We start from the raw sequence: 24,502 nt of genomic DNA, 5'->3' as shown, positions 1-24,502 counted from the left end.
AAGCTACTTCCTCAGTGTTGAACTTCCCCACAAAGAATAAGGTTCTCATGTGTGTCCTCTACATGCATGGAGGCCAGACATCTTTCCTGCTCTCACTGTAACCGTTTCATGGCATCTACATGAATTTCAATAGTATAAGCTCCAAATAAAGTGAATAAAATAATCCCCTATTGACTGACAGTTGTTTTTACCAGCCTATGGGTGTTAAGCGCAGTCTACAAAATGCTAGAGGAATGATGCAGTAGTGGAAAGAATGATTTCAATATTAAAGCAAGTGTGGTTGTCACTGCCAACTCGACTCACTTAATAATAGAAAGAAAGGCAGTTGGCAGAGTGGCCAGGTGAGAACATTCCAGAGAAGGCTGAGCCCCGTGGAGCCGCCCATGAGTTCAGCACAAAGAACAGTTTCTCCAGGACCCATACGTGCAGCTCTGGCTCTCAGAAAGCCACACATGCTCTTGGTAAGAGCCAATGGAAAAACAGCCAGGCAAGTTTTTCGGCATGAACATTCCTATTCTCTTTAAAACACTGGGTTTCACAGACTTCACTACATCCTTTGGCGTTAGAGTCTGGGATGTTGTGATTTTTCAGCAAAGTCACTGAGGACCCATCAGAGAGATTATCAAGTGAAATATGCATTTCTGCATAATGGGGTCCTAATGAAAGAGAATCAGCATGGTTAACACCCCTGAATTCTAAGGTATAATGTCATTCTGAGTTTGTTTTCATTTGGTTAAGTTTTTATCAACAACACATTGGCATCCTGTAAGGAGCACAGATTCAGTGAAAGTGATTTCAAAGTTCTTTGATTTCTTTCTTCTTCTCAGACAAGAAGGTGATGGACAAACTAGAGCCCTGACTGAGTACAGTGCCCCTGAGACCAACAGGGGTGGGGCTGCTGCCTGCAAGTGTCTGGGTGTGGTGCCAAGGCGTGAGTTCCCGGACGTGTCATTCTCTCAGGGCATGCTGATCAGAGTTGGGAAAACAGTCTGCATTCCAATTAAGGGTGGATGGTGGTAGTGGTTGAGGGGTATGGGGATAACAAGCCAAACATAACAGAAAACCAGGACAGCTAACAAAGATGAAGGTTTGAAGCCAACAGTGGTTAACAGGATCTGGAGACATTTCTGGGATGAAGAACAAATGTCTGATTGCATGCAGCTTTGACGGTTATGGATGCAGAGAGCTTACGCCTACAAATACCAAAAAAATTCAGTCAACCATGATTTAAACTAACATTCTCACATGACAAAGAATTCTGGAAGTCGGCAGATTTCTGGCTTTGGTTGAGCCATTCAGCCATGGCAGAGCTCCAGGTGGGTGTCTTGTATGGTTCTCTTGACATTCTTCTCAGGGTTGCAGATGATTGCAGCAACAACAGTCACATTGTCACATGACCTTGTTTAAAGTCAGACAACAGGATAGTCCATGGCAGAGCATTTGCCCTTAAACCAATCCCTCAAATTAGGAAAGAATAAAACCTCTCTCTGGAATATCCAACTCATCTCCAAGACTGGGGTCTAGGGGGACCAATTCAAGCAGTATCTGGGCCCTACTCATCATGATTATAGCTTAATTAATCTGGGGAATTTCTTGAGTATAACTATGTCTAAAAAGCTACCCAAGTGATTCTACTGTGCAGCCATGGCTGAGATGCCAACTACTAGGGAAGTCAAATAATGGGACCAACCACTGAACACCTAACAAAACAATCCTGGAACACAGAGTATCATTTAACAAGATTGTCAACGTAATACATCTTTAAATCAATGTTTAGTTTTCTAAAAATCTGTACAATTTTTTTTCACCAATACTCAAAGGTAAGCAAGGTAGATGTTATTCCCATTTATGTATCAGAAAGTTGAAGCTCAAAAACATCCCTCTTCTCTACATCACATCTGATGCATCCTGCATTGCCAGATTTCCATTTTCAGGGCAAGTACATTAAAGGACTTAAGGACATGGTAGAAAACACTCTATTATATACAATAATCATTCACAATCTTTTATTTAACTATCATGCCTGTAATGATGGTAGAACTGATTTAACTCAGTGTGTACTCACCGAAACTAGTTTTGCACAAGCAAACCCTAAAATAGTCTATCATGAGTTCCGGGAATGAGATAAAAGAGAAAAGGTAGGAAAATATGAGAATCACACTAAAGTGGTATTATTCTATGTTGATGAGGGAAGGGATAAACAAGAAAGAAGCAGTTCTGTACTTTGTAAGTTTCATCTCTGAGTTGTCACTTGGACTGGAAGACCAACTGGAGTCCTTTTGATTTGTAACAAGTAGGTAATTTCTTCGCTTACTTTACTACCCCTCTCCATACCTCTCCCTCTTCCATTTGCTCATCGGATTTTCCAGCTCTTGGCTGGAGCTGAGTGAAAAGTTTCCCTTGGACGTGAGAGTGTGGGATGTCAGAGGAGAGAAATGTAATTTATGATGCTAAGAACAAATCTATACATTCTCTGGTAGGGTCCCAGTCTCCAGTTTCTCTCCTATCTTTAATCTTCTGGTCAGTAGGAATACATTCATCCTTACAGAATGAGCCACAGAGAATTACCTGAGTCTGAGTTTCACATGGAGAGTTGGACTAGATGAGGTGAAAGTGTGCCCGCCATAGTCTGTGAAGTCAGAGTAAGTGACAGAGATTTATACAGAACTCAAAGAGAGCAACACAGCCAGGGAGAGAGTCCTTAGAGCAGTTTGGCAAAAGGCTATGGCTGTAAAAGCGTTCCAAGCACCAGATCTGGCAGTGAGACTAGACCACAAATGGAAATATCAGCTACAATTTGGGACGTAAAATATATGATGGGTCAGTGGTTAATAGCAGTGATATAATAACTTTCACCAAGGACTAAGTGCCAGGCACTAAGCTATAAACCTTAAATAAATTATTTCACGTAATTCTCATCATAGCCTCATGAAATTGATGCATTTATGTCCTATGTAACAGATGGAAAACTGACACTCAGAGAAATAGTCCAGGATCACATGACAAGTAAGCAGTGGATGAAGGATACAAACACAGGCAGTTAATTTCACACCATTACAGGGGCTAAGGTGGGCATTTCAGAAACTTGGGGCAGCCTCCTCCTCACCAGACCTTCTCCCCAAATGCAGGTCTGTTCCTTCATTCTATTGGGTACCCAAGGAAAGAACCAGCCATCATGCAAGTTTAGACAGTTGGCCATGCTTTAGTCTGGGAGTTTGTAATGACAAGACAGGAAAGCTGATTTCTCCCTAAAGATACTCCTTCCTGCTCTACCTACTCACTCCCTGCTAGATATCAGATGTTTGCTGCAGGATAAAATTTACCGAGCAATTTGAAGAGACTAGCAGAAAGTTGAAAAAAAAGTTGATAGCCCCTCACCTGTCCAAGAAGTTCAGAGTTTCTGATTTTTAGCAAGGGGTGGTAATGGATTTTGTGCTGCCTGGCCTAACACAAAAACCTGCTAGGTATACCTGTTGTCCAACCTTATCAAGGTTCTTCTGCAAGAGGAGAACTCAGCTGTGTAACTCAGAGCAAAGAGAAGGGGACTGGGTTGAAAGTGGGAGTTGCCCAAACGTAGCAGTGGTTGCTGGGACTGGAGGAAAGCCATGGAGTCCTGGGTTCTATACAGGGCTGTGTCCTATGTGGAAGTCCCCAGGGAAGCAGCAGGACTTCTGATGGGGAGAGCAGATGTGTTTCCAGAGGTGGGGGGCTGCTAAATATTCAATACCATAGTCTGGAGAGTTTCAGCCAAAGATGCCAGGGCCACACTGGTGGAGAGGCTGTCGCATTACCTGCCTTTGAATGGACCACAGTGTCTTGTACAGTGAGCCTCTGGGTGGCAATCTGGAAGAATCAAAGACCAGAGGCTGTTTCCTAAGTTTGTTTGTTTTTTCCCTTCTGAGAATGTATATCACACTAAAGAAGGAAAAGGGGCTCCAGCAGTAAATTATAATACCTATCTTTCCACCCTTGTAAGTGGGGGATTAGAGTTGGATGTAATTCATTTCTAAAAATTAATTTATAAAAATGTTTCATTTTACTCACACCTCACATTTTTAGAACAAAGTCCTGCTTCAATATTGATTATCCTATTTAATATTTTCAAACGTTTGAAGTATTTAATGGAGTTAAATCCTCTTGGTCAGAAGGGAAAACTGAACCATGGTGAGGTTAATATATTTATTTAGTGGGCTAGCGTAGAGGAAAGAACCATAAGCAGGATCCACATGTACTGGGAAGAATCATTTGGTTGCAAATAACAAAAAATACAAATCAGCACTAACCTGGGGATGAACAATGCACCCGATCTTGGACCTGGGCAGATGTTGGGTTGGCCCCTAGGGTCACTTGCCAGAAGCCCCAGTCACTGTCTGTGGCATTTGGCCTCCTGGAAGACACTAGATTTTTGACTCTAGCTTGTGCAGGTGACTCCCCTATTCAGGCCTTGGGTGGTCCCACACAGCACAGCCTTTGGGCCACAGCCCATCCCTGCATCTTCCTGGGAGGCATGGTAACATTGTGACCCTGAGTTGGGTAGTAAGGGTTAGAGCCGGATTGGTGGCATGAATCAGACTTCTTACGGACAAGCCTGGGACATGCGAACCCCGGCACCTGGAACATTCAAGTTTCTCAACTCAGGATGCACCTGCAGCCCCATAAAACTCGAGAGATCCTACGAGATGAGGCTCAGCCAATCCCACCCAGCCCATCCTCTCCCTGCACCTCCACCTGGAGCCACACTTACTGCCCCCATACACTTGAAGCCTCACAGAGCACCCTGCAATGCCTGCATTGCCCAACTGTGCCCTATGCCTTCTTGGTATTAAAATTAAATACAGAAGAAACGAGACTCGAAAATTCCCAAGCAGACAAAACCGTTTAAGCCAGAGAAGTCAAACTTAATTTAGTCCTTTTAGCAAAAGAAGAGTGTAACTTGGGCTGCTTCTTAGGCTGCTTCTCATAAATGCCTCCTATGATCATAAAAGAAACTTAAGCCATCTTCCTAAAAATGGTATAATAAAATTTAACCAGAACCCTGCCATCTGGAAACCCCCACTGTAATAACCAATCATTACAAAGTGAAACAACTTGCTCATTTTCATTTTTATTAGCCATCCTGTAATGTCAACCCCCTGAGCTTCCTAGCCATCTTTGAATCTAAAAGCTCCCAGTTCAACAGGTGTTCTGATATGCACAATAAACTCTTACTAAAGACTAAAAACAAACAAATAAACAAAGCTCCAAAAAGGGGATGGGTTAAGTGATGTGACTGAGAAGTCTGGGAGCAAAGCTGGCCGCTGGCAGAGGGACTCAACTGGTGTTGTCAGAAACGAGCTCTTCTCTCTTGCAAGGTCCCCTGTCTTCTGTTCCGACTTTATTCTCAGGTGTTACGTGGAGGTGGAATGGCTGCCATCCAGGTCAGGACTGCAGTTTTCCAGGTTCAAGGGCAGTTGAAAATGGGGCACTTCTCTCTCAATACCTCCAGCAAAAGCCTCAACAGCTTCAGTTGGGTCCCTGAACCAATCACTCTGACTAGGATGTTCCTTTTGTTTAGAACTGAGTCCCCTGGATATCCTGTGAGTAGGATGTTTGGGGACTACAGCTCCGTCTGCACCTGGGCTGAGGCTGAAGAGGAAAACAAAGGGACTCTTCCAGAAGGTTGAAGATATGCTGACTGTCCAAATAAAACCAAAGATGTCCACTTCTTCCCTACTGGCCTAGAGCCACAAGATGGGCCCCTGAGGTACTGAAATTTAAGTTGACAATTATGTGTATAGTAGGTCGCATAATGACCCCCACCCCGCCCCAGGCCAAATATAACCAGGTCCCAATTTCTGGAATTTGTGAATGTTTTCTCACATGGCAAAGAGGCACTCTGCTGGTGTGATAAAATTAAAGATCTTGAGAAGAAGAGATTATCCAGAATTACGTGGGTGAATCCTAAATTCAGTCACAAGTATCGTTACAAAAGGGTCATGAATCCATAAACTGTTTTGGTTAGGGAGGCCCAATCCTAATTTCCGCCCTTTTCTGCCATTTCTTCCTCAGTCATCATTTGTTAAGGGCTGACTCTGTAGCTGAGTCACCAAGCACCTTGGAAGAAACCCTCCAGCAAATCAGAAAGACAGGTGATCACAAAAAATGTATTCCCTGCCCTGGATAGTCCTCCATCTGCCCCTCACCTGTAGGAGAGGAGGGCAAAGCCCCCTGAAACGGTCCCTCTTTGAAAATGGCCCCAGAGTCACAGGACTTTCTCAGACAGGGAAGGAAAGCAGGTTTTTCACGCCCTCAAACCTATCATTGTTGCCAAAACACAGACACACTGGGACTATGTCGGGGGGCAACAGAGGCAGCTCCCAGAGCTATTTCCAAGTCAAGCAGTAACAGGAAATGAGCCAAAGGATGAGAGTCAGATACATCCCAGGAGAATCTGGCAATAGCATAGCAACGTTCTCAGGGGAAAAGGATGTGAGAGATGAAACTAAGAATTCCTTCAAGGGTCAAAGGATCCAAGGAGATAGTCAAGGCTGAGGAATTCCCAGCCCCTCAACCACAATTAAGAGACATCCTGAGAGCCAGTGAGCCAGGAAACTCTCAAAAATCTAAAAGGAAATCTGAATAGTCCAGTGAGTCGAGAGTTCAAAGAATGAACTTCCTTCTACCCTAAAGATCCAGCAAAACCATCTCTTACAGAACATCTTGCTGAGAAGTTAAAGCTGTCTTTGGAGGTCCATCTGGACAGCCACCCACCATCCATACCTTTGAAGAGATCCCCCTGTTTTAGGTAACTCTGCTTCCAGTCTCTCGGTGTCCCTCCTGACTGTGCCCACGGGGACTTGGCAGTTTCCCAGATTGGCGTATGCTTGCATGGAGGATGGAAGGAGCACTGATCAACACCAGAGGCCCTGGAGTCCTCCGTTCCAGGCATCATGAAAGAGCCAGGACAACTGAGATCCAACTGACAGAAGAGAGGCCCCAGGAGTCCCGAATCAGGAGAGCCTCAGGGAGCCGACGCAGGTTTGAGATCATCCCACGCCAGAATGAAGAGCCACCCTGCCCAGGGCCCAGGGTCAGCGGAGCCCCTCCTGCACAACTGGGTCCCAGTACTTGACAGGGAAACACAAGCTCTTCCAAAAAGTAATTTCAAAAGAAAGAGGCACCCGTTTCAGTAACTTTGTTGGATGAATAACGTCAAAGAGCAGGAAGGTTCTTTGCACAAAGCAGGCCCAGCTGAAAGCAGAGCTGTCTTGATGGAGAGAGGGTGAGCTGAACCACAGGAGTATATGGAAGTCAAGGGTCTTACTATGGAAAAGAAACCTGGATTAGACACCAACTTCATGCATGGGAGAAAAGTTAGTTCAAGGAGGAACTCCAGGCACAAACAGAGCTTTAAATGGACATTCCTGTAATTAGGGGGCACCTTGCCTCTTGAGCAAACCTGGAATTCTGCTCGCCCCTTTGCTCTGGAGAGGGAGATTGTCTTTGCCATCCAAGGCTATTCACCATTCAAATATCCTTGAAAAGATAGTCCAGAACAAAGGTAGTCAGGGTCTTGGTACATGAGATGCAGAAACAGAAGAGATACATGGAAAGTTGTCTTCTAACAACAATGGGAAATCAGCCTTTGTTTGTCTTATTTCTCCTTCAACTGGATACATCACTTTATTCATCCATGCAGTGGATGAATTTCTTAGAGTTTGGGAGTGATTCAGTTACACAGATTTATTAATAGTCCTCAAACATTCTCTTTAAAGGGATATTCTTTTGATTAGTATTGACTTTGCCACTTCAAATGTATTCATTTAAGAACTGTATTTCACCTTGGGTGAATTCTGTCCACGACCTTTGTTATTTATCAGTTCCACTCTTAGGGTAGAATGGGCTGCTTGGTCTTAAAAGTACAATCTTAACCCTCAAAAATAAGGTCTGGTGCTGGCTTGAAGTTGCTGAAGCTGGGTCTGAGCAACTGCTGGTGCACGGATTTCTGGGATAAGGGCCCTGCTCCCCCCACTCATTCTCAAATTCCTTCACTTATCTGGAATTCAGACTGATTAGAAAAATACACATAAATCCAAATGCAAGGAAAGATGAAACACTTCCACAGTTTTTACAAAAATAGACAAAGACCAAAGGAAGTGAAAAGTTGTTGTGGTTTAGAAAGCTTCATACAACTAAACAAGAATATGCAGTGAAATTTCTAAAAAGAAAAATAGGTAAGTATATGGAACAGGTTTTTCCTTCATGATGATAGAGCTAGGATACATTTTTCAACTCAGTTTATTATATAGAAAGTCCCCATGAAGCCAATGATAAATACATTATATTGTTTTGATATTGGGTATCATTCAGATAAGGAAGTTGTTCTTTCTTTTATTTACATGGTTCTAAAATCTAAACAACACAAAAAGGTACACAGTAAGAAAGCTCCCTCTCAATCCTGTCCCTATTTATTCTATAAATATTTTTATTATTTTCCTGTGTATCTTTCCCAAACAAATCAAACATATTTTCTGATTTCTCTCCCTTCTTACATAAGTTGGATACATTGTTCTGTCCCTTGCTTTTTATACTTAAAATTGTATCTTGAGATTTTTTCCATACTAGAACTTAGAGTAGTTTCTTACTATTTTTGCATTATTTGTAATAATTATTTAACCTGTATACCCTTTTGATGTATGTTCATGTCATTTCTAAGCTTATGCCATTTCAAATAGTGTTAATATATATATTATATATACATAATAGACAACATATTATAGATACAATATTGTATCTATATTCTATACATAGAATATTAGAAATACTCAATATATAGCATAGCTATTATATATAGTATGTGTATAATATATTCCATATATTATTTTGTATTTAATATACAGTTGTATATTATTATATATACAATAATAATATAAAAGATTGTCCTATATAATAAAAATTATATACAATCATCTTTTGCATTTGTTCTGTTATACATATGAAACATGAATTCATAGAAACAGGATGACTGGATTAAAGGGTTAGGCAACCTGCACAGATATTGCTGAATTGCTACATACAGGAGTTGTAACACTTTGCATAACCCCCAGAAGTATGTGAGAGTGCTCCACTGCTATAAATTTCCAAGGGTATTCTGCAAAGCTAGTGGGAATGTTCTCTGGTATCATTACTCACCATGGTGACCCAATGCTTTAAAGTGATAACCACCTAGATTTAACATAGAACTATGACATTGATTTAAAGCATCAGAATATATTACTGAGTAGTGTGTATCTCTGAAAATATGACTGCAGATTTCTGAAAAGTTGCAGAAAACAGAGAAAGTTTATACACTACAGGAAATCATTAGGTATCTGCTAAATGATTAACAAGAATTTTATTACCATAGCTACAGATGATCATTTTCCATACATCAATAACTGAAATCACATGGTTTCTGAAATTTTATCAATTACTGAGAAAAAAGTCAACAAATTTACTCCTGACCAGAAACTTCATTCAGAAAATACTAACCTTAAAAAATATATATATACTCGCCATCAATCCAAAGGAAGATAAAGTAGGTTCCTGTTTATTTGGAATAGGATAGTAGTTAAAACAACAGGGTCCAAGCTCAGGTAGTCCTGGGTATTAATTCCAGTGCTGTTGCCTACTGTGGTCAATTCTTCCTTCTGTCTCCATCCTTGCCCTGCCCTAGTGTGGGCAGAGAATACTTCCCTGATAATGGACCTTGGGCTTCACCTGTGACTTGCTATGACCCTGGAATGTAAGTTCAAGTGACAGTTTTCCAGTTCTCATTATGCAATTCTCTCCCCTTGAGCTGCTTTCTTTCTCCCTTAGAAGAGCTTGCCTCAGATAATGGATCTTCATTTTAGTACAAAAAGATACTCAGAGAAGACCTGAATCCAACCAGCAGTCTGGAGCCCAGCCCAGCTGAACCCAGACAAGTCCAGTCAAAGCAGCTCACTCAAAGTTTATCAATAAATTTGTGAGGGTTTCTAGGGTTTTTGTTTGTTTGTTTTGCTGCAGCTAAAAACTCACCAATATACCTACTAACTGTAAATCTTAGAAGAGATCCTAAAACTCTCTACACCACCATTTTCCTCTCTGTCAAGTGCAAATAATAATAGTAATACACAATTTACAGACTTCAAGATTAAAAGCAATAAGGTAGGTAAAGTGCTTAGCATGGGAATTTGCATGTAGTAAATGATCAATAAACAGTCAAAACACGATCAATATTAACAATTCCACACAGCACAGTGACTATATTCGAAAGTTGCTAAAAATGTAAATCTTAAAAGCTTTCATCACACACACACACACACACACACACACACACACATACACTATTTAGAACTGTGGTGCCAGATACTAAATAGACTTGTGGTGATCATTTTGCAATATATACAAATATCAAATCATTACGGTGTACACTCCAAACTAATACAACGTCATATGCCAATTACACTTCAATAAAAAAAAAAGAGTAATAATCCCTACTTAGACAATAAGCTCCCTGAGGGATTTTTTTGGTTTGCTCTGGAACAAACAAGAACAGCTTCTAGAACAGAGCAGTGCTTAATACATCCTTTAAAATAAGTAAATGAATGCACCAGTGAAGTGAAGAAATGCCTTATACTTCTCAAACATAGGGACTTACGTTCACTCATGGATTAATTTAGGTCAAACATTGTGAAAAATGGGAAGCTGATGACTAGCAAACAACAGGGGGCCCCGAGAACAACTTTGGTTAAACCACTCATGGGCTGCTTGGCGAACTGGGAAGAGCAGAGATTTCCTAATCTTACACCTTGGGGTGAACCAGAGCTTGCCACTTTCCACTCACATCACTTAAATGAACTACTAGGGCTTATAGTTGCATCTTTTAAGAACATTATAGGGTTCTTAGAGTAATTAAAAAGAATTAGCATCTACAAGTTTCCAGCCACCTAGTCAGGACATAACAAATCATCAGTTGCCCCTTCTCTTGAAATATACTTGTTGTGGCAAGAGAAAAATAACAGGAATATTTTAGAAGACAGCGATACAGATAGATTTTTACATCACTTTACATTAAACCTGAGATGTCAGTAGGTGTACTACTTTAGAATCTTCCTAACCTACTGATTTACAATGCAGTTCTTATTGAAAATTCATCTTCATGTTGCCTCTTAGACTTTATTTACACACAATGTGCTTAAATTTTAAAAATACCCTTTTAATTACAGGAGGTTCTAAGGAAAACACTAACTGGGAGGAAAAGATTTAATTTAGGCCCTGCCTCTTCAAAATTCTCCGTGAGATAAAGGGAATCGTTCTTTTGGAATTTGCCTCGTTGGGATGCCATTGGCCTGCATTAAGCAGCCATGCGAAAAACTGATCTGAGACTCACGTTGTGCTGGCTGAAAGGAAATTATTGAGGACACTGTTCAAGGACATTACAGAGTGTCCTCCTTAGCGCAAGCCGTCAGGGAAAATTCTTTTCTGGTCTTGGGAGGAACATGTGTACTTCACTTGAGTCCTCAATATGCTTCTAAATCTCAAAAACTAGAAACTGGGTAACAGTCCAGGTTTTCCTTATGACACTGAATGCTAGGCACCTACACCCCTATTTGTGGCTGACTCCCAGAAGGCAGTTACACCACCAAGACTCAATGGTAAGTGTAAGGGACTCTGCTATGTTCTGAATGTTTGTGTCCCCCCAAAATTCCTACATTGAACTCCTAGCCCCCCAGGTGATGGTATTAGAAGGTGGGGGCTTCAGGAGGTGAATCCTTGTGAATGGAATTAGTGCCCTTACAAAGGAGGCCAAGAAAACTCCCCTGCCCTTCCACCTTGCGAGGTTACAGTGAGAAGCAGTCAATGAGGAAGCAAGGCGCTCACATGTGTCCACCGGCACCATGATCTTGGACTTCGCAGCCTCTACAACTGTGACAAAGAAACGTTTTTGATATAAGCCACTCAGTTTATGGTAATTTTTGTTATAGTTGCCTGAATGGACTAAGAGATTTTTTAATTGACCTTGAACTTTCATTAAATACATACCCCATCCTCCTTTTAATTTGTATGTATTTTTTCCACCTACTTAAAAACATACAGAGAGGAATTTTTTTCTAGTTTTTTCCCCCTCAGAAGTTAGATTATACTATCTAAACTCATTAGTCTGAACATTTTTCACTCAAACATATTTCCAGGCCCATTTTTCCAAGTCAGTAACTAGAGACCACATATTTTTAGAAATTTCTAAGTGTATCTTCAACAATTAATTCATATATTCTTAAGAGTAAGATAAAGCAAACATTAACTGATTAAAGTATGTCATTTATGGCTTTACATCTTTCCATCTTCTTTCTCTTACTTCTATGTTTATTGAGTGGTACCCATGCCTTCAGAGACTTCATATTCAAATCTATCTTCTCATTTTAACATGACTGACTTTTAAATATTAATCTTTTTGACTTACATGTCATTTATTTTGGCATAGAAATGACAAGTGGAAAATGAGACGGTAAATGGAAAACACCCTGTGAAGTTATGAAGGTAATGACAAGGTGGTCATTGGAGATCTTAACAATAAACACTGAAGCTATGGGATGTGGCACCAGTAAAGCCAGGGGAGAGATAATGATTCATAATGATTTCTTTTGGATCTTGGCCTCTGGTATTAAATATCTCTAAAAAGACTACTAAATGGATCACGTTACCAATGATAACGTGCCCATGACAGAAATTGATCATAAAATTAAATCTGACATATTTGACTAATACTGTTAGTAAGAGCTTATTTACTTATAAAAATAACTTTATTGATAGTAAAATGATTAATATCATGAAATTAATGAAGTACAAATATAACAGAAAAGGATAGACAAGTTGAAACAAATAGTAACATTATTAAAGTAATAAATATGTATGTGATACCACAATAATTAGATTTGAACGATAAACACCGGTACTAGTTAGATATTCTATCAAAATGAGAATTTATCTTCCATTAGTCATGACAGCAAAGGCAGAGATCTGCCATGGTTATCACAGAAACAGAATAGTTCTATTATAATAATAAACTGTAAATAACCTATAATCTTTTGAGACAAGATTTGTCTGAGAAATAGTGCTAATTCTCTTCCTAAGATTCCTGTAAAATACTGAGTGCCAGAATAAATTACTGCTTGTCAAACTGAATATGGTTATGCTATTAAATACAACAAGCTGTCACAGTACATCTGTTTTTCTGTCTGACTTTTCTAGGGCATTTGAGTTCCAGAACTGACCAATAAGAGAAAAACAATCCTGAGTTCATTTTATTGTCACAGAATAGGCTATGCAATATTGAACTATAAAAGAATGAAATCGTCTAGCTGTCTTGTTTTCCCTCTTCCACATAAAGAGCTTATGTGATTAATGCTAATAAGCCTTGGCTCTAACCCTAGGTCATAACAGACCAAAAATATGAGTTATTTTTCCCCAAGAAAACATCACCTAAACTCTAATTTCCCAGAGGAATCCTCACAGTAATTCATCTGAGTCTCATGCTCAACCCAAAAATGAGGCTGTAAACTCAAGGTTGAATGAGATTTACGAGCACTTCAACTACGCTTATAAATAAGCCTAGGTCACTAATTTCCTAGCGGTTCTAAGTTGACAGAATTACAGCAGTCTCTTCACATTGTCTAACTTTGATGTTCTATTTTCTCTTTTCTTGGCATGATTATTGATTGCCCAGGTGTTTTAAAGTTATTACCAACTTTAGATTTACAGTTACAGCGGATGGTTGAAAAAGAAAAGATAAATTCAACAGTTCTACCAATCTGACGTCTTATACCACTTGTTTAAACTATCAAACTGAAGCTGCTCCGTCAGTGTCTACCCCTGGTCACATGTAATCCATCTAGCAGTGGCTCTACCCATAATGAACCTATTATTAACAACTCTGGCTAGCATTTAAGGCCGTAAAGTCCAGCTCACCTCATGTTCAAGCCTGAGCTTTCATTTCTCCTGTTGTGTGTACATTTCCCTCCATGTAACTGGCTAACTCATTCTCTGATCTTGCTTCATGATTTCCTCCTTACATGGACCTTTGTTCATTCAGTCGTTATTCATTTTTTTAAGTACCAAGTATTGTGTTCATTGCTGGAGCAGCAGTAAGGAGCAAGGAATGTAACCGAGTAGGACCCTATTGTCCTCGGTGACCACCTGATGTCTGCAATGGTGTTTCTAACTGCCTAACTGTATAATGGTTTAAAGGGTTTTTCTCATGCTCCTGCTGACCAGGGTTAGGCTGGAGAGGAGGGAGGCTCGAGTGGTCCCCCGAATCCCCTTCTGGTGCTGTGTGAGGGGATCATGCTCAGTGTCCTTCCTTTGATCCCAGTGACCTCCTCTTGACCCCAACACCTTAGAAAAGGCAGTTGGGTGTTCTGCGCATCTTGTTGTTCATAACTTGCCCCAGCTGCACATGTCTGTAGTTGTTTTTGGCCCCTTGTGGTTTCCTTGTGTTCTGAGCTGCAGGCCTCAGCCTGCAGCAGGAGGTGCCAGACCTCAGCCTGCTTTAAAGGCTAAAAGCATTTATCAATCTGACTTTAAACTGCACAAGTCTTTCTGTAGAGCTCTTTTTCACAGGCCCCCTTCCTATGCACCCTTTGCTCTAGGAACAAGAATATTAAGAGAGTCCCAAAGCCAGAGGTGAACTTCATACTCAGCAGAAGGAAAGGGACCATTGCACCTGAAAAACAATTTGCTAGCCTGTATATGATCTCTATGGAACTAGCTCCTTGAACTCTTGAACTTTTACTATAAAACCCCCTGCCTTCTCTCCCCGGCAGGATCACAATTCTGGAGGCATTAGTCCACTGTGACCTCCCTCCTTTGTTTGGCAAAGAAATAAAGCTGCCTTTTCTACTTCATCCAAAACTCTGTCCTCGAGTCTCAATTCAGTAAGCCGGGTAGAGGCTGTGTTTCAGCATCAGGAATTCAAAAATTTTACTCTAATATTTTAGTGGAAATTTCAAACAAAGAAGCAGCAAGTTGCAACATAATGTGATACATTTCTTCTCTCTTCCAAGTAGCCCTCCCTTGCCCCATTTCAGCAACAAAAATATTAAACATTTCTCAAAATCAACTTCTAAAGGAACTTATACATAAAGCCTGGCCATGTAATCCATTCTATTATTATTAATTTGTTGAATTATTTTGTCATAGGGCATTCAGTACTAGATTTTGCATCCCAAGCAATGTCCCAGTATACTGTCCTGAACTTGAAAACATTCGACAACATTCGAATACTTGTATGGCCTTTTTTTTTTTTTTAATGTTGCAATAGCGAGGAACAGATTTCAGCAGTCTTCCCCTTAGAAATGTTGGTACGCTTGCATTTTAATATGCTTGCTATTTGATTTTAGGACAAAGCAGGGTATTTTACAAAATTTAAGTCAGGGTTTAAAGTATTTCTGCAGGTAAATTAAAAAATTCACCTGTCTCATAAAATGTGTAGTGGTCTAGAATATTTGTGACTGTTTTACTTTTCTTCCAATCCCAACTGCATTGACTGTGTTCTTTGAGTGCAGTCTTTCCCTCCATTTATAGTATTTGTGCTGCCACTTCTTAGACAATCCGTCTGAGCACAGGCAACAATGTACTACTTTTTATCTTGGAATTCTTCGTCTTGTACAAGTGACTTGTACTCCTTGAGTGTAATACAAGTCACTGCTCAAAAAATACTAGGGCTTCAATCCTGTTTCAGTCTACCACCATGAGGACACTGAATCTTCTGGTTCAGGTCCTGATTAAGCACTTTAAGAAATACTGATACTTCATTAAGTCTTGCCACCACATGAATGAGTTATAACCTTAGCCATCTGCTCTTAGGTGGTTCTACAGAATTTCTTCAGTTTCTTGACAACATGAGTAACTTTGAATTATCAGTCACTTAAAAGCGAGATGTGTTATTCCTGGAAGATTTTCTAAAGAATATGTAATTATCTAGTACTGATTTTTATCCTTGGGAAAGCGAAACAGAACTCTAAAATGTCCTTTATGTGAACTATGCTTTATCATTGGCCTCACTTAATAGGAAAATTGGAGAGACTGCCTTTTAACATGCTTTATAGATAACATGGAAGGTTGGACACTGTTCTACTATCTTTTATGAGGACAGAAGGCAGCAGTATCCCATCTATCAGTAAATCTGTGTTTCTTCTAAGGAGCAAATGTTATCACTCAGAGGCAGGAAGTCCAATGGTCAAGGGTAGATGCTTTGCAATTGACAGCCTGGGTCCAAATCTTGTGGCCAATACAGATATGCTGATGTCTTTTTTGCCTCCTTTGTCAAACAAGTGGAAAGGTAGGTCTTACCTGATAGGATTATTGAAAACGTTAAATTATATTAAACACAAAAGGCATCTACAAAAATATAAGAGTAGGCACTTCCTGCTAGCTATGATTCTTAGGAGAATAACATATTTTGTAATTGATTCTGTTTTCTCTTTATTGACTTCTAAGAAGAGTAAAGCCAAATGTACTGCCTTTCTGACATTTTGTGATTGGATATAAAACTTTCTACTTATTCTTCTGCCTTTAGTCTCACTTCATCTATAACCCTTTGTCTAATTTTGTTCTCTATTTGTGGTAGTGCATAAAATTCCATGTAACTGTATGCTCCCAGAGTTTCTGATAGAATTAGGGACTATAAAAATACGTGTATACATAATATAATTTCATTTGGAATCTTTTGCTACTTTAAAAATATTCTTCAGAATAGAGACTGGAATAGACAGTGACAGGAAGAAGGAGTAAGGTTTCTGGGAATGTTCTTCTCCTTGACTTGCATGGTCTCCCTGTGATTATCCATAAAGTGGTAATTTTTGTTCATTTTTCTGTATTGAGTCATACTGTGCATTAAAAAGGTTTAAAAAAATGTTGATATTACATATTCCTTATTCTTTTGCGCTGAGTTTTCTTCAAACCTAATAAAGGACCATGCATTTTCTCCCTTCACATTCAGGTCAGCTGCCTCATTTTGCTTCTGGCCAGTTCAAAGGCTGATTTTATCATTTAAAACATTTTCAGTTGCAAGTAACAAAAAAGCAACTCCAACAGATTTAAACAATGAAGGGAATTTTTCTGTTCACCTAACTTTAAAATCCAGAGGTGGATATCACGTTTCCAACAAGGTGTTAACCAGGGCTTCTGCTGCTGCTCCCTGCAGCCATTTTTCAGTCTGCTTTTGTGGACTGTGGTTTACCTTCTACCTGGTTTCCCTACTGACTGCAAAGTGGTTCCCAGCAGTTACCAAGGCCACATGCTGTTTCAAGTTCATTCCCAAGCAGTATGAAAAAGCAGCATTCCTGACTTTCTCTCTGATTGGAACCACTTAAATAATGTAACCCCTAAAGTAATCACAGTGTCAAGGAAGATAGCTTTACATTGATTGAATCAACAAACCAACGTCATCTCAGAAGCTAAGCCAGCAGCAACTCCACTTAAAGGGCATGGGGGTTTTACAGTGAAGACCATGAAATGGTCATAGGGTGGCAAATCAATTTACACAACACTACTTTTTAAATTTCTTGCACTTGTGACATAAAACCATTTATAGTGACAGATAATGCCCTTATTAGCTGTTAGAACCAAGAGCAAATTACTTGAGTATGTGACTAAGTCATTCATTCCTTTATACAGCACAATTTTGCTTGAAACCTCTAGGTAGACAGCTATTAGTATCTGAGTCTTTGGGACACAAAAAGCCCAATAACTGGCTATGGTAGAGTGGTGGCAATGGTGAGCAAGTGAAAAAAAAAACAAAACTAGAATGCACATCCATGTTTGCCCAGTGGTATCAAAACAAAACTTGTGGAACTCCCCCTGTGCAAAGCATCAAAGAAATTTCCCCTTTCTTTACAATTAGCCCTTGAATTAGCCCTGAATCATGTGGCCTCTGTTATAATTCAAGCATAGCTTTAGTAACTTTTAACTCAGAACAAATTCTTAAGCCATTTTACGTACTTTCTCTGGATCCAAATAAACATGATCACAAAATATGTTACAGATCAACAACCTCCTAATAGCCTTTACTAATTATAAAAGAAGTAACTATTAGAAATCAGGCATCTTTTAATACCAAGTTAACGGATGATATTTCAACAAATGATTGTTTCTATTTTCATACGTTAACTTCTAGATAAACTGTAGTATCAATCAAAATAAGTATTCCCCTCAAAGGAAAACTGCAGTTTATATCCTTGCCTGCACACAATCTCCTGCAGGTTTGAGCTTAATTACATGAAGGCAATAAATTAACGTTTGATGAATCAGCATTGTTAGAAGTTCTGAGTTTTTCTAAACAACTCATTTTTATAAAATCTCAGCATTAATGACCCATGGATCTTAATCGGTAGTATAGATATTGTCAGAGATTTTTACGTCAAAGTAAAATAGAATGATTATTCACTGATACTTAATAAGAGGAAAATACAGTTTTTAAAAATATTCATCTTAAATTGGTCAGTTTTTTAAAAGTTACTTTCTTTTCCTTTAAACTAATGAATTATTTGTTCTCAAGAAGATGCCATCTCTATATGCTGCTGTAGTACACAATACTGTATTCTGAGTGTTTTTTCAGTTTCTCTAAGTAACCACCAATGAACAGAATCAACTCTGGCAAATACTATCACACTTTTCACTGGTCGCTCAAGTCAGTGTTCAGATCAAAGTTCACTACCAATTAAACACACAGGTATCAGAATCTCTACCTACTCCTACCTACTTTCAACTTTAAATGCCAATCCTGGAATAAAGATATTAACCATGGAATTATTTGCTCTTGACATCACTGATTAAATGGCACATATGTTGAAAGTTTTATATTTTTTCTCTTTTCACAACAGCTATTTTATCATGCAGTGGCAGTACATGGTAGAGTATTTTCAATAAATGGCCTGTTTCACAGAATTTCATAATACAGAAAAGCTTTGGTGACTAGTTATAATTTTAATCCTCCTTTTCTATTTACTTGATTGTATTATTGCTTTTTAAGTATAATTGGCTCAGTATGGCAAGGGGTGGCTAAGAATAAGTTTTTTAAATTGGAGTCAATTTTGTACAATATTTGTAGCACAAATTTTGGCCAAAGAATGAATTGTTTTTCGTCTATGCCAGTGTGATAAGACTTGAACTTCTTTGTATTTCTATTGAGATTTCCTTCTCATTTTTTAAATAACTAAAAATGATCAAATGGGATTTTAAAACATGGAACATCATAGGGTAGACTATTACATTTATCAAAAATTTTGAACAATGTACTGATCCTATTCTCAGAGCTTCTTTTTTCTAATTAATTGGAGTGAGTTATTTTTTGATTCTTCTAATCACAATTTCCTTTTTGGCTTATAACTTTTCCTCTGCCTCATGAAGTTACCTGAATTTGTACAAAATTAATTTCATGCAAAAAATATTTATTTCACGTAAGTAAACAATATGATATATAAAGATTTTTTTGGAACTTAAGCACCTAGGCACAAGCATGTCAGCATATATAATTTACTCATGTCTTATTCAAAGGCCCTGTCCCTCTACAGTGTACCCCTTCTCTGTAAATGGCACCATCCCTCACCCAGTGGCTCAGGCCTACAGCTTTGCAATCACTACTAGTGCATCTCTGGCTCAAAGTCTTTTTGAAATGTGACTTATTATTACTAAGGCAATGCCCAACTTTGCCCCAGATAGCTTCCTCCGATGCATTCTTGATTGACAACACAGCAAGCTTATTATAAAAGCCAATCTGGTGATGTTAACTCCACCCTCTTATTAACTGAATATTCTTACATAGCTCCCTATAACCTACAGAATAAATTAGTCCATTCTTCCTAGAGTAACATAAAGGGCCTTTCATGAAGCCTGTCTCTCCCATCTCATCTCTCATCATAGTGCACTCAAGCTGTTTGTCTCAGCCATCCAGCTATCCTGGGCTCTTTGTATTTCTCTGAATGGGCCAAGTTTTCCTGCTTCTAGGCTTTTACATATGAATTTCTCTCTTCTTAGCTTGACCTTCCCCAACCTTCTCTGCCTCATTCATTTTTATCCTTCAAAACCCAAGTACTCCTTCCTAAAATCCTTTTTTGACCTAAGTCAGAGCTAGGTGGTATAGCACACAGTGGCTCTCCTATTGGCATTTTTTACACTGATAACCATCTGTTTACTTGTCCATTTCCATTCTTAACTGCAAGTTTCTTATGAGCAGAAATTGTATGTTGAACTTCACATACAAATAAATCATCAAGCATAGAACCTGATACATATATAGGCATTCAAATGTTCTGAAAGGAAGGGAGAGAGGGAAAACAAGTTTGTGTCAAGCTCCTGGCTTGTTAAGTATCTGGAGTTATAATCTTGCACTGCACCTGGGAAAGCCCTGATTTCCTAGGGTGTGTAACAGAAAGGACCCACAGGAATTAATTCTGATATGAAGAGTGGAAGGAAGTACTCTTCCTCCAGGCTGGAAGATTCTCTGCAAAATACCACCTCAGACCACCAAATCCAATTCTCCTACCCAATGAAAAGACCACTACCATTCGTAAGTGATGCTAATATAGTCCCTGTTGCAAAGTGCTTCGGAAAAGACAAGGTCTAACGGCAGACCAACACCCCAGGAAAAGAGCCCTGGGCTGGCACAACCCTGCACAGCCATAGACTTGCCTGTGCCCCAGCTGTTCCTCTACCAACCACCGTTCTAAAGGGGGACAAGATGCTATTAGGAAAACAGCAGTCAGTATCCCCAAATCTGCCTCATTTCCTTAATAACAAGAATATCAGTCAATCAATTAAGGATAATCACACACAATTTCCCAAAATGATTAAAAAAAGATTTTCCAGGGAAAAAAAAGTTCCAGCTAATTATAAACACCCTAACGATGCCCAGAAGTCCCACCTATATTCTACTTCTTCAATTATTTCTGATTAAATTCACTCTTCCTTAAGGACCAGCTTGGATGACAAAAATGTAAAAAAATTAAGTCCATTATTGTAGTATAGTAGATATCCATTGGTCTAAACAATTACCCCAAACTTACAGCTCAAAACAACAAACATTTTTACCATGCAGTTTCTGTGCACTGGAGAATTGGAAGCAGCCTACCTGAGTGGTTCTGGCTCAGCATCTCTCCTGAGGCCGCCCGGCAGCACAGTGGCTTGGGCTGCAGGTATCTGAAGGCCTGATTGAGGCTGGAAGGTCCACCACAGAGATGATTCACTCACATGCTTTTGGCAAGAGGCCTCAGTTCTTTGCCACATGGACCTCTTCACGGGGCTGTCTGAGTATCCTTACCACACTCCTGAGAGTCAGTGATGCAGGAGAGAGAACAAAGAGGAAACACAAAACCTTTAATGACCTATTTTAGAAAATGGCGTATAGTCACTTCTGATAAGAGTCTGTTCATGAGAAGCAGGTCAGTCAGACCATTCTATACGCAAAGGGAGAAGAATTAAGCTCCCCATTTTGAAAAGAGGAGTATCAAAGAATTTGTATATGTATTTTAAGACCAGCACATATGGTTAATATTGAAGCAATATTGTTTTTTACTTAAGATTAATGCATGATATTTCAGCATCATTAAGTCTGCTTTTAGAATGATACCATCAAGTGATAACATGCATTCTATGGGAAGATAGACTCCAAAATGGCATTTTGAATACACGTCTAAGCATGTTTCTGCCTCTGTTTGCACTGAGTGATAAGGGGGGAAAAAGTACCATAGCTGTTTACTCTTTATCCTCAGACTAAAAACAGCATCAAATCCATTCAATCCTCTATGCCCCTCTTTTACTTTGCAGTTTAAAATATCTGTATGAGATTTAATCATTTGACAGTGAATACACAACAAATAAAAAGTAACCTGAATGAGACTTCCCACTAATATCTCTGGTTGGAGGGAAGAAGTACGTTCAAAGTAAAGATTTTAAACTATTATTTCCTCCTCCCTCCTTCTCATGTTCCATCTTCTTTCCTCTCCCCTGCTCCTCTCCCTTCTATAGGAACTAAGATTTCAGCTGACATACCCAACAGAAGGGGAGGATGCTAACATTTCTCAGGCAGCGTTTCAGCTGTCCTTAATTTATTTTGGGCATACAAATTAAGAAATCTGCTTGCTGGCCATGCATTTATCTTGCCCCTGAGGACATTATTCTTTTAACCATTTCTAAGCTCCCTGCAGGTCGGGATCCCGGTAGAAACTCTGACCTTCACCACCCATAAGGTCAACTGCACAAGTTTTGCTTTCCACCTGTACTCTGTTGTCTCAGGTCTTTCCATCCCCCACAGTATCAGGGAGCTTAGTTCTGAATAGCGTCTCCTCCAGACCCTCTGCACAACATAACTGGCTGGTGGCTTTTCTCATCTTGGTGTGGTATCTCCCCTCTAACATGTTAAATTCTCTAAGACGCTCAATCCCTTCCTTCTCTATTTGCCACTGTTCGGGCTTTTCTACTAGGGCTAGTGTAGGCCTTTACTTGTTCCAAGCATCCAAGAACTCGGAGTCTTCCCAGTTCATCCTAACAGCATGTCAGCTGTATTCTTCAGAGTTCTGGTCAGGACATTAAGTCCCATATCACAGTAAAGTGTCTCCACAATGATAAACTCTCTCTAATTTAATTTTGTTTTCCTTGATCCAGCATTCTTAAAATTCAGACTCATACACATTCTGCACTCTGGCTTCATGTTAGGTCTCAATCTCCTTCAGCAGAAGAGCCCTTTCCACCCCTTAGCGTCCCCATCGCGTCCTTGGCCAAGTAATTTTTGTGACTTTACCTCAGTTACTGGTGTGGTGGCAGGAGCAGGGCGGAGAGGAGGTCCTGAGGCGTTAGATGTTGTCTCACAAGGCAGAGGCCTCTGCATCCTCTTCAGGTGAGGGAGGAGAATTAGGTTTAATTTGGGAAGGATGGACTACTTTCGTAGGCCCAGAGGATTCATGGGAAGATGGGGACTTTAACTTTTCAACGCATCAACCCAGACAGCTCCATCCCAGCTCTCAGGGCGCCATTCATACCCAACAAAGGTCCTGACTATGACAGAACAGACATGAATTCTCCTCATGCTTCACATCTCCTCAAATCTCTTCTCTTTTAAGTCCTGGGCCAGGTATTTAGCGTTTTCTTCTGGGTTGCGGAAGATGAGAAACTCTTTGTGCAATCCAAGAGGTCCTCTGGCTTGCACAGCCTTTGCTGACTGGTGATTAATCACCCTCAGGCCATCATTAGCTTCCTTCAGTGCTTGATTGCCTTCAGCCACAACTGTGCACCTTCACAGTCCTTATAACTACCACTGACCCCAAACCTATCACAGGTAAGCTGTCCCACCTGCCAGTGCATTCACTGACACTTGTATCCCGTCGCTCTGCGGCACTGAGGAGAGCTGGTGCAGCACAGGGGCTGTGATTCTGACCTCCAGCCAACCAGTGGGCAATCCAGCCCCAGTATGCTTTTAGAATGTGCTTCTTCAGACAACCTCTGGTGCCAAGTGTCTTGTGTCAAGGTCCCCTCAGAAACAGACTCTGAAACAGAGAAGTGGATACATGTGGTTTCTTGGAGTTCTGTCAGGAACACTACCTGCAAGGGAATGAGAGAAGCAGGACTCAGCAGAGGGAAGTTTGAACTGCAAGGCAATTGCAACGGAGACTGTGTCTACCCCGTCAGGAAGCTCTGGAGCTGGAATAGGTGTTTCTAAATTGTTCTGAGCTGAGGCAAGAGAGCCCAGTCTGCACCCCTGTTTCAAAGAGTCATTGCTGTGGGCTGACCTGTCTCTGCAAGGGGCGCAACCATGGGCTTAGGGGTTCCTTAAGGAGAGAATTTCTGAAAAGGCGCTCACCTGTGTTCTGTCTTTAGCCAATACAGCAAGCAGGTGAGTGAATGAGAGCCCCTTGGAGGGAGGATGGAGGAGGGAGGAGACAGATCTGGGTAAACTATGCTGAGCTCCCTGTAATGGGCACAATTTAAGTATCATAGAAGTTAAGAAGGGAATAAGGAAGCTTTGTAAATAAAGGATAATGTAGCATAGATGTAGAAAAGCTACATAGAAAAGTTTTTTGGTAAGAATGAATAGTTCATTTAGACTGGAATTTAAAAAGCAATTGAAGCCATAGGGCCAAGATGGCAGAGTAGAAAGAAGCTCGTAGCTCACCCTCTTCCACAAATACAGCAAGAGTGATCTCCACGGACCACCCCCATCCACTCAGAACACCTGCTGAACTTTGACAGAACATCACCTTCTTCAAAAGACAAAATTTGCCACAAATCTGGTAGGAGAAAAGGAAAAGAAAGAAGAAAAAGGAAAATAGTGCAGGACCAGTCCCTCAGGGAGGGAGCAGCAAAGGAGAACAGCGCTTGTTCGCTGGATCTCCCTCCTCCAACGCAGGGGCCAATGGGACGGAGGGGGAGCCTCTGAGGCTCAGATCTGCCACGAGCATCCCTTGACCGACAGAACTGAGTTAAATGGGCACAAAGGGTCCCCGCAACATCC

At 40.2% G+C, this 24,502-nt stretch overlaps 1 long non-coding RNA gene across 1 annotated transcript in view; it reads right to left on the bottom strand.

The window, feature by feature from the left end:
- LOC123613592 (uncharacterized) overlaps nt 1-24,502 on the bottom strand; it is a 430,490-nt gene that overhangs the window by 381,414 nt on the left and 24,574 nt on the right. The window contains exons 2-3 of the long non-coding RNA XR_012506248.1: nt 22,796-23,537; nt 21,128-21,323 (exon numbers count right to left, since the gene is read on the bottom strand). This is a non-coding gene — a long non-coding RNA (uncharacterized LOC123613592). The remainder of the gene's footprint in view (nt 1-21,127; nt 21,324-22,795; nt 23,538-24,502) is intronic.

The sequence above is a fragment of the Camelus bactrianus genome, chromosome 4 (assembly GCF_048773025.1).
Source record: "Camelus bactrianus isolate YW-2024 breed Bactrian camel chromosome 4, ASM4877302v1, whole genome shotgun sequence".
Lineage (NCBI taxonomy): Eukaryota > Metazoa > Chordata > Mammalia > Artiodactyla > Camelidae > Camelus > Camelus bactrianus.
This window is presented reverse-complemented; position numbering and strand designations above follow the sequence as displayed.